This window comes from Herpailurus yagouaroundi, unplaced genomic scaffold, assembly GCF_014898765.1.
Source record: "Herpailurus yagouaroundi ecotype Mexico unplaced genomic scaffold, PumYag 198, whole genome shotgun sequence".
Taxonomy (NCBI): domain Eukaryota; kingdom Metazoa; phylum Chordata; class Mammalia; order Carnivora; family Felidae; genus Herpailurus; species Herpailurus yagouaroundi.
This window is the reverse complement of record NW_024412429.1, coordinates 31,812,385-31,822,481: the sequence shown is the minus strand read 5'-3', so window position 1 is coordinate 31,822,481 and position 10,097 is coordinate 31,812,385. Positions and strand designations below refer to the sequence as shown.

Here is a 10,097-nt window from a genome sequence, read left to right as displayed (position 1 = left end):
GGGGAGCGATTTAACAGACTGTGATATATTCATGTATAAAATACAATTGTTCCGTTGTGACAAAGAGAACTAGGTAGAAGCATGGAGAGAAAATGATCTGGAACCAAAAATTCACATAAGAATTATGGAAGGAGTTCGTTGAGAAAAACTAATAAAATCAAAACAGAGTAGAGAGTTTGTAGGTAGTGTTATAAGTCCTTGAAATGGTTGTAGTTTTCATATTGCTACTGGTAGTAGGGCTTTTTCCCTGTAGTCTTCTTGGAGGAATGGACTAAAATATACACATATAACTGGATGTTGCATATTTCCAAATCATTGGCTGTATGATTAATTGTCACATTTCAATATCCTGAGTGTGACGATGTAAAGAGACATTTTCTCAGCAGAAAAGAATGAAACGAATTTTGTGTTTTCCTTGTCAAATTTCAGCCATGTTTTAAAAATTCTTTCGGTTCATTAAAACCCCAGACTCTAGTCCAAGTGATAATAAATCATTTTGATAGCATGTGTCTTTTCATTTGATACGTAGTTTTACTCCAGAAAACAAATCTATCTAGATTCTTTGGGGGGCTTGTCAAAATTAAATGTGAGTCCCAACTTAGGAAAAGAAGTGAAATCATCCCCAGCCATACTTGTAACCTGGTAGTTTGGAAAGACACTTAGCTCTTGGTATGTAGCTTCTAAAATGTGGACATGAAACCAATGGTAACCGATACCGTTGTTAGGGTGTTTACTGTGTTTCTGCAGGATGCACTTGACGAATAGTATCTCTAATCAGTATCTCATAGTAGCTGCATTTTACACTCAAGGAGACAGAAGAACAGTAATTAGCACTGTGCATCAAATCACCTGATTTCTGAAAATATGCAACCTAAGAACCATCGTCGATACTTTTCCAAGAACATCTTTTCCAAGAGCATCATTTATACCTACCAGGCATTTCCTCTGCAAACTTGCGTATTATGATATCAATACTCCGGATAGGAAAGCAGTAAGATGGGCATTGGCAGACATGTGTTCTAGATCCACTTTGCCATCAGTTAGCAATGTGAACTGGCACAGTCAACGTCTTCTGGCTACGGTACACTCATGAAACAGCAGGGTTGGATAAGACCGCTAGAGGCTTATTCCGACTCCCAAAGTTTCCTTACAGGCTTAAATACATCTCTGGACACAGATTCCTTTCTGTAGGGAGAACTAGGGCTGTCTATTGAGGGAGCTTTTGCTTTAAAAAGAGAAAGTCCATGCTGACTCTCAATTGTGCTTCAACATCGTCCAGTAGTAAGACATTCACTTCAGCTGATCTGTGTCCTTGACATGCTCTCTCTCCTTAAATACTATACCCATCAGACAAGAAAAAGTGTGTGATTGTTGATTAAGGGAGAAAAATCAAGTGTCCTAGATTGACCAATTTATTTATGTTTGATGAGGGGGCGGGGGGAGTTATGTACGTTAAAATGATTGAGGTTTTATGAAGAAATGTTTCAAGAAGCCAGTATGAATGTAAACTTGAATCAGCTATTTTTCTTCTTATGTTTCTTATTTTTATAAGAAGTAAAATAAAATGAAAGCTGTCTTATCACTTGAGTTAATGCTCCTTTATTTGCTTCTCTCTGTTCCTATCTGTGTGGGTATATATGATCTCCCCATAGTCCAACAGATGAAGCCTTAAAGGATTTTCAAGCATTCTATCTGTATAAGATATTGACTCAGTTTCTAGCTAACAGGCTAGCTTTTACGACAAAAGCAGAATGGGAAACAAAGTTCCCTTATCCCCGACTCAGGAATATTCTTCTTCCAGCCCTAAGTTTGGAGCCCTTGACTTTAACCTCACTGTGCTTTTTGTCTGATCAGGAGGGGCTATTTATGAGGAGTCATACAAAATAAACATGGAAAGTTCACTGTAGAATATGACAACCACTTTAAATAATGTTGACTTAATTAAACTTTAAACTTTATTTATATATTTTATGGCTTTAGTGTGAGCTCTTCTCGGATGTTTACTTCAGCGGAAGATCCATCATGTGAGGACCTTGAGAGGAATTAATCCCCCTACCCCTGGCACAGAACTGAGTTCCAACAATTCAGATCTAAATATTTAGTGGTGGATGATACATGTTTATGGAACAGAGGGCAGCGTGACATTTAAATGTGAACTGCAGTTTCCATCTTGAGCATATGGTTGAAAAGACACTAGAAGCTGCAATTATGCCAACCGACGGAAGTCAAGTTTTTTTATGCTTGTCTTTTTTTCCCCTTTCACCCATTCCATCTGTTTCTGAGGGCTCTTTAACCAAACCATTCCTACAATCAACTTTCCAGAAAAGAAGTTCCCTGACTCTTACGCGTTTGGTAGTGCATCCCATGGTTAAACTAATAGCCTTGCTGGGTGTCAGCCAAAGGTTACAGGCCTCTCAAAATATTCCTGGAAGAAAAAAAAAAAAGTGTATCACTAAACTGAAGTTTCTCATTAGTAACCCTGTGGTGTCTAATCTGTGAAATTACGTGATTAACTCCTTTGCAGAGTCAGCTTTGATTGAGGTTTGCAATCCCACAGGAAGTTATTAAAAGTATCACCAAGATAATTCCCTAGCTTTGTACTTGGCCCCTGGGGTAAAGGAAATAGATCATTAGATGAATATTTTATAATAAAGTCATAGATCACTCACAATTATTAAATGACTGTCAAGGAAGATTATTATTTTAAGAGTTGAGGACAATGTGATTTGAAAAACAAATAAAAACCATGAAAGAATTTCTTACTTCCTTTGTGTTGGAAAAGAAAGGGGAAACATAACTGGTTTCTCCCCCATGCTTTTTGAAGCTGATATTTTAACGTCTTTTTTTCATATACAGATATCTTACCCTGTGTGTCTTTTCCCTGGAGTTGCTTCGATGTTCCTTCGATGAAAGGGATAGTTATTGTAAGGAAAGTGTGCAAGAGAAAATATGTTTAAAAACATAGTGCAGAAATACCTCATGAATATGTCTAAGTAATGTGATATTTTTCCTGCAGGAGAAGACATGTGGCCATGTTCATGGTCAGTAGCCCACCAGAGGTTTATAGAGGTTACTCTATTCATTAATTTCATTCACAAAATAATCTTTATCAGTCAGGACTCCTAGCCGATGGTAAAGAATAAAATAAAAAAAAAATCTTATAAAGAAAAACAATACCAGATAGCTCACATTTTTATTCCCAAACCACCACTCAATGGAGCTATTTATGGTAACTTCAGCTGGATGTTTGGCTTTTGAAGCTCTGCTCTAGGTTCTGAATCTAATTCCGCTTCAGACAAAAACACTTTACATGTCCTTTTCTTATTTTGCTTTTCAAAATATTTACTGTAACTTTTTTATTTAAAAGAAAACCCTAATTAACAAAGTACATGGTTTCTTTTAGAACCAGTCTCTGACCAGGTTGGGTTCTATAATAAAAAGCCCCATTGGTTATTCAACCAAACCATTTAGACACCTGAGTTTGGTCACACTGGCACTTGACCCTCATTGGATCGTGATACTTAAAGTTGGCAAGTGGATGCTGTAGAAAAAGCCTGTGACATGTGAGAAAATCTTCGCACACGTAATACCAAGCCTTTTATAAATGTTCAAATGTCAAACTCAATGAATAGAGGGAGCAAAGCATGACATTGGTAAAAGACTGAATCCTTTTTTCTTAAGTTCATTTATTTATTTTGAAAGGGAGAGAGAGAGAGAGAGAGAGAGAAACAGGGTGGGGGAGGGGCAGAGAGAGAGAGGGTGGGGGAGAGAGAGAATCCCAAGCAGGCTCCTTACTGTCAGTGCAGAACCCGATGCTTGGCTTGAACTCACAAACCATGAGATCATGACCTGAGCTGAACTTGGATGCTTAAACCAACTGAGCCACCCAGGCCCCCCAAGGCTGAATCCTTTTGATTTGTTTTTCTGTTTAGTTTGTTTCCTTCTCTATGATTTTCTCTTTTTTTTTTTAATTTTTAGAAGTTTATTTATTTTTGAGAGAGAGAGAGAGAGAGAGAGAGAGAATGCAAGTGGGGGAGGGGCAGAGAGAGAGAGGGAGACACAGAATTTGAAGTGGGCTCCAGGCTCCTAGCTCTCAGCACCAAGCCAGATGTGGGGCTCGAACTCATAAACCATGAGACCATGACCTGAGCTGAAGTTGGAGCAATTCCATTGAATAGTTACACCCTTCTGAAAAATAAAATATTATTTCAAAATAAGAGATTACACCAATGTGCATAGCCTTTTTTTTTTGTTTTTTTCGTTTGAAGTCAATAGAAGCATAAAGTGCAGTGTAGGATCCAATAAGTAGAGAAATACTGAAGACTGATGTAGAGGGAAATACGAGCTTTATAGATGCCCCATGATGCTTTCATAGTCCTTTTAGAATGGAGCCTAGTGGGGACTCTAGTAGTGTGTGTGTGTGTGTGTGTGTGTGTGTGTGTGTGTGTATAAGCACATCTAGTTGCCACGCCAACACTAAAGAGGGTAATAAGAAATGCAGTTCTGGGGGCGCCTGGGTGGCTCAGTTGGTTAAGCGTCCAACTTTAGCTCAGGTCATGATCTCGCGGTTCGTGAGTTCAAGCCCCGCGTCGGGCTCTGTGCTGACAGCTCAGAGCCTGGAGCCTGTTTCAGATTCTGTGTCTCCCTCTGTCTCTCTGACCCTCCCCCGTTCATGCTCTGTCTCTCTCTGTCTCAAAAATAAATAAACGTTTAAAAAAAAAAAAGAAATGCAGTTCTGGTGGTTCTTCTAGTAATTTTTGCTCGCTGTCATCAGGGCTGCTGGAAGGCGTGGACAGCCTTCTGCCCAACACTGGCAACTGTGCACTCACAGAGCCAGCTCCCTGATTCACAGGGAGCTTACGTTGTGTGATGTGAGGACTGCTGAAGGGGTTCTTACCCAACACGCCCTCCTCCACGGGAAGTCATTGCTAAGAATTCCATTCGGCTCATTAACATACAAGGATGGGAAAAACGCACGTTCGTGTTCAGGGATAGAAAAATGTGTGGTCATAGCCATCCGTGAGTACGTAAGTGACCTACTATTTCATAGGTCACATTAGCTACCCAGAAACATTTAGTCCTGTCTTTTATATAATATATAGCGCTCACTTACCCTGTGCCACGCACTGTGCTACACTTTTTGACACAGAGGAGAAACCTGGAGCACAGGAATGCAAAGTAATTTTCCCCGTGTCACCCAGCTGAGGGATGATGAAGCCGAGATTAAAACCCAGATAGCCTTACCCCAGGACTAGAACCTCAGTGCCCACTGCCTGTGTGTGAGACCCAGGACGAGGCCGGAACAGACAGGTCTGGAGGACGTATGAGAAGCAAGCCCAAGCCCATTAGGAAAGTCTGTGGATGGAAAGCTGCCTGCAAAGGACCAGATCTAAGGAAGATGCCACGAGCAGGCAAGACGCATGCTGTTTGTTGTTGGGTGCCCAAGGCCAAGAGGAAATAGACGGGGGGAAGGGAGACCCTTAAAGGTCAGTCTTACCAGCAGGCTGCCCTGACTCTGCTTTCTAGACGAATTCAGTCTTAGCTGTAGCTCCATTACACAGGACTTGGCTTTTTCACAGATATAAGCAAAATGCAGAAAACTACATCACAATATTATAAAATGCAAGACGTAGATGAACACAAAGATTTGGCCCGCCCATCCCCCCGTCTAGATGGAGAAACTGACCACTCAGAGGGGTTAAGCATTCTGCCCAAGGTCCCACAGTATGTTCATCCCAAAGCTCAAAGCAAGAGTTCAGCCTCTTCCAATCTTTCACCTGTGTAAAAGGCTCCCACCTCCCACCTACCGTAAGCACCTACCCCCTGCTCCGGCTTCTAAGGAAAGTATCTAATACCCTCTCTGTGTATCTGAACTCTGATGCTTTCTGCTGCTTAAGAAATGCATCAGGATTCTGTCTGTGCTCCAGCTGCATGACCTCTGCAATTAGACAGATGGCACCAGCATAATCCCCATTGCTTTGTGAATAAAGTGCTTATATTCAAACACCCAGGTTTCAATTAACTTTAATCACCAAGGCTTCGAGAAGGAGCAAGCTAGCTGAAGACCATACCTCAGGACCTCTTCGCCTCTTTTGCAAGGCTCCGCTCATTCCCCAAACCACACACTGATACACACAAATTATCAGAATTTAGGAATGGAAGAACCGTGGTACTTTTTTGGGATCTGCCCGGGACACCCGAGTTTTTTTTTTTTTTTTTTTTTTTAATGGTCGAATTAGCCCAATGAAATGCTAGTTTTCATGGGCTTCGGAGTCAGAGTTACCTAAGTCGGAATCCTCAGTCTCTCCTATCCAAGCTGGGTCAACTTGGAAAAGCTAACTCCCCTCCAGAGGGAACCCTTGCGAAATGGCAAACATGGGCTTTGGGGAGGAGGCCTCATTTGTATTCTTCATCCACACCTCATTAGCTATATAGGTTCTTGGACAAACTTCCTAATTTTTCGGAGCTCATGTCTCCGTTGGTAAAACGTGTGTTCCAAACCCTACTTCTTACAGTGTCCAGTTTAGGTCTGAGATGATGTTTGTAAAATGCTTGAGACAGTGGTGGGCACAAAGCAGATACTCAGTCAACGTGAGCTTCCCTGTCTTTTCCTTTCGGATTCTTGTTTCCCTTACTTGTAATCGGTGAATACCATACTTGACCTCGGGAGGCTCGTGTCAGGTCACAATCGATGCGAAATCGTAAGCACCAGGCGCCCACACCGAAGAAGCTGAAGATAAATAAATTCGCTGCCAGGTGCCCAGCGGCCAAGTCACGAGGCGCGCTGAGCTTGGATGACCGCGGTCCCCCGCCAGCACTCTGGGGTCAGGGCATAGCTCTCAGGCCCAGAGGGAAGGAGGAGCCCTGGGGAGGAGTGGGGAATGGTAGCCCGCACAGCCTCCTGTAAATGGTTCATCTGTGAGCGGAAGTAGGCTGCAGAGAGAAGGCGGGAACTCGTAATGGAGAAAATTCCAGTAACGACTCTTGGGTCTCACGTCACCGAGAGGCGCGGCCTCCGCGGGCTGGTCCACCCAGTGTGAGCAAGAGGAATGCCACCAGGAACCGCTTTGTAAAGACACAAAGCACGGTCGTAAGGACCGTGGGATTTCACTCCACCTGCACATGCGTCTGGACGGCTACCAGCCGGCCCCAGAAATTACCTGGCTGCTATGCCTATCCCAACCACATGCCTCACCGAGTGCAGATGGGGAGTATCCTGTGATGGGACCAGAAGCCACCGCACAAAGCAGAGGCAAGGCTTCCGTCACGTGGGCACTTCATAACATTTTGGGCAGCTTCGGTTTTTTATTTTATTTTTTAAAATTTTTTCAATGTCTGCTTGCTTATTTTTGAGAGAGAGAGAAACAGAGCGTGAGCAGGGGCGAGGCAGAAAGAGAGGGAGACACAGACTCCGAAGAAGGGTCCAGGCTCTGAGCTGGCAGCCCAGAGCCCCACGCAGGGCTCGAACTCCCGAACTGTGAGATCACGACCTGAGCTGAAGTCAGACGCTTAACGGACTGAGCCACCCAGGCGCCCCCTGAATTTTTGAAAAAGTAGAATCTAAGTAAATGATTCTGTACCTTAAAGTAAGGTAGTACGTAAAAACATTGATTACAGAAGCTGTTATTAAACAACAGTTTCCTCTATTTCAGGTTAAACCTTAGAAACCTTTTTTTTAAAACAATGAAATAAACTCTATCCGTATAAATTCCATTGCTTTTTAAAGTTATAATGATTAAGAAAACATACAGTGCTAAAATGTCTCATGACCTGCTCTGAGCTGCTCTTTTAGAAAAATAAGTCTGGGGGCGCCTGGGTGGCGCAGTCGGCTGAGCGTCCGACTTCAGCCAGGTCACGATCTCGCGGTCCGTGCGTTCCAGCCCCGCGTCAGGCTCTGGGCTGATGGCTCAGAGCCTGGAGCCTGTTTCCGATTCTGTGTCTCCCTCTCTGCCCCTCCCCCGTTCATGCTCTGTCTCTCTCTGTCCCAAAAATAAATAAACGTTGAAAAAAAAATTAAAAAAAAAAAAAAGAAAAAGAAGTCTGAAAGAATAGCTCATCAGCTCACATTACTGGTTCTTGCTCACGTATGCATGCAAACACACATAGTTAAATTTAAATGCCAGGTAAATACCAAAAATATTAGCGTAAGTATGTCCTGTGAAATATGCTTAGTTGCATGTGATGTCTTTGCACTAAAATATTCTTTATTTTCTGAAATTTGAATTTAGCTGCGTGCTAATTATTTTATTTGCTAAATGTGGCAACCTTAACACAGCTGTACATATGCACACACACAGGATAAGTAAAAGAATCTTTTAACCCGCTATGCCTCCTGTGAAGGTTTTGCAAAACTACCTACCCCGAAGTTTTGTTTTGTTTTGTTCTGTTTTAAGTTTATTTATTTACTTTGAAAGAGATAGAGACAGCATGCGTGGGAACCAGGCAAATAGAGAGGGAGAGAGAGAGAATCCCAAGCAGGCTCTGAGCTGCCACAGCAGAGTCTGACCCACAAAGCTGGAGATCGTGACCTGAGGGGAAACCAAGAGTCGGTGGCTTAACCGCCTGAGCCACCCAGGCCCCCCCAACACACTATGAAGTTCTAAATGAATCTTTGGGTCTGGAAGTTCTACACAGCCTTCCATCGATAAGAGCCAGCATAATCACTAAACTTCGAGGCGAATGACACGTGACCCCAACCTATCTCATAATTCCCTGCTTCCTGTTTCTTCTTATGCTCACTTGCCTTACCCATCTGCAGACTCCTGAACTCTTGTTCCTCTCTTGCCCAGCCATCCTTGGCCACCTAGTTGTGCATCCATCATCCTGTTGGATTCTCCTTCTAATCCCCTAGAATCCCCAAAGTATTCCTCCTTCTCCGCTGCCTCAGCTAAGGCCGCCATTGACATTCAGCTAAGCTCATCCTACAGGCCTACTCCCCTGCCCGCCCTCATCGTTGCCGTCTTCAAACCTCAACTTCTTCAGTGGCTCAGCCCTGTTTTCTTTCTGTTCTTTCTTTCTGAAATCTCTACCATCAATTTAGATTTCCTCCAGCTTCCATGCTGATGGCACTTTCAAAACGATTGTTTCGCAGTCGTCTGATTTTAATCATGCTCCTGATTACTCTGCTAAACCATCACATCCACCTTCAATGCGTGTGACACGTGGAGTCTTGACCTTGCTCCCTCTGATCGTAGCCTCTTAATATCCATCATAATAAAAGCTCTATGTGAAATGGAAATAGAAGAAAACTACTTAAGTATGATAAACACGAGTTAACAAAACCCTAGTGTATGAAATAGTTAAATACTGAGATAATTTCCACTAAACCCAGAGCTATGTGAAAGGTACCTGCTAATACTATTATAATTCAACATCACTTGGAAGGCTTTAACAAATGCAATGTGAAAATAAATACAATTAATCAATATTAAAGAAGAGGAAGCAAAGTTAGCTATACATACTTGCAAAATGATTAGATGCCCAGTATACGTAAAAGACTGTATAGGGGTACCTGGGTGGCTCAGTCAGTTAAGTGTCCAACTTCGGCTCAGGTGATGATCTCGCAGTCTGTGAGTTCGAGCCCCGTGTCAGGCTCTGAGCTGTTTTAGATTCTGTGTCTCCCTCTCTCTCTCTGAACCCTCCCCCATTCATGCTCTGTCTATGTCTCAAAAATAAATAAATGTTTAAAAATTTTTTTTAAAAAAGACTGTATAAAAATACAATAGGAGTGTCTGGGTGGTTCAGTCAGTTGAGTGTCTGACTCTGGCTCAGGTCATGATCTCACGATTCATGAGTTCAAGCCCCACGTCGGTCTCTGTGTTGACAGCTCAGTGCCTGGAGCCTACTTCAGATCCGTGTCACCCTCTCTCTCTCTGCCCCTCCTCTGCTCTCTCTCTCTTAAAACTAAACAAACATTTTCAAAAATATACAATAAAGTAGCCAGATAAGAGAAAAAAGTAACAAGAATAGACTTTCTTTACATTAGCTACCAGTTCAAGATCCAAAGTGAAAAACAAATATCAGTCATTACTAGCAAATCAAACAAAAAAAATACTTAGGGATATTTTTATAAGAAAGGCATGGGACTTGGGCACCTG

At 42.5% G+C, this 10,097-nt stretch overlaps 1 long non-coding RNA gene across 1 annotated transcript; it reads right to left on the bottom strand.

The window, feature by feature from the left end:
• Positions 1 to 1,932: 1,932 nt before the first annotated feature.
• LOC121013145 (uncharacterized) lies at positions 1,933 to 6,898 on the bottom strand. The gene is made up of 3 exons (XR_005782529.1): positions 6,636 to 6,898; positions 5,498 to 5,568; positions 1,933 to 2,425 (listed from the first exon to the last, which is right to left on the bottom strand). It is a non-coding gene; the product is annotated as an uncharacterized LOC121013145 (long non-coding RNA).
• Positions 6,899 to 10,097: the final 3,199 nt, after the last annotated feature.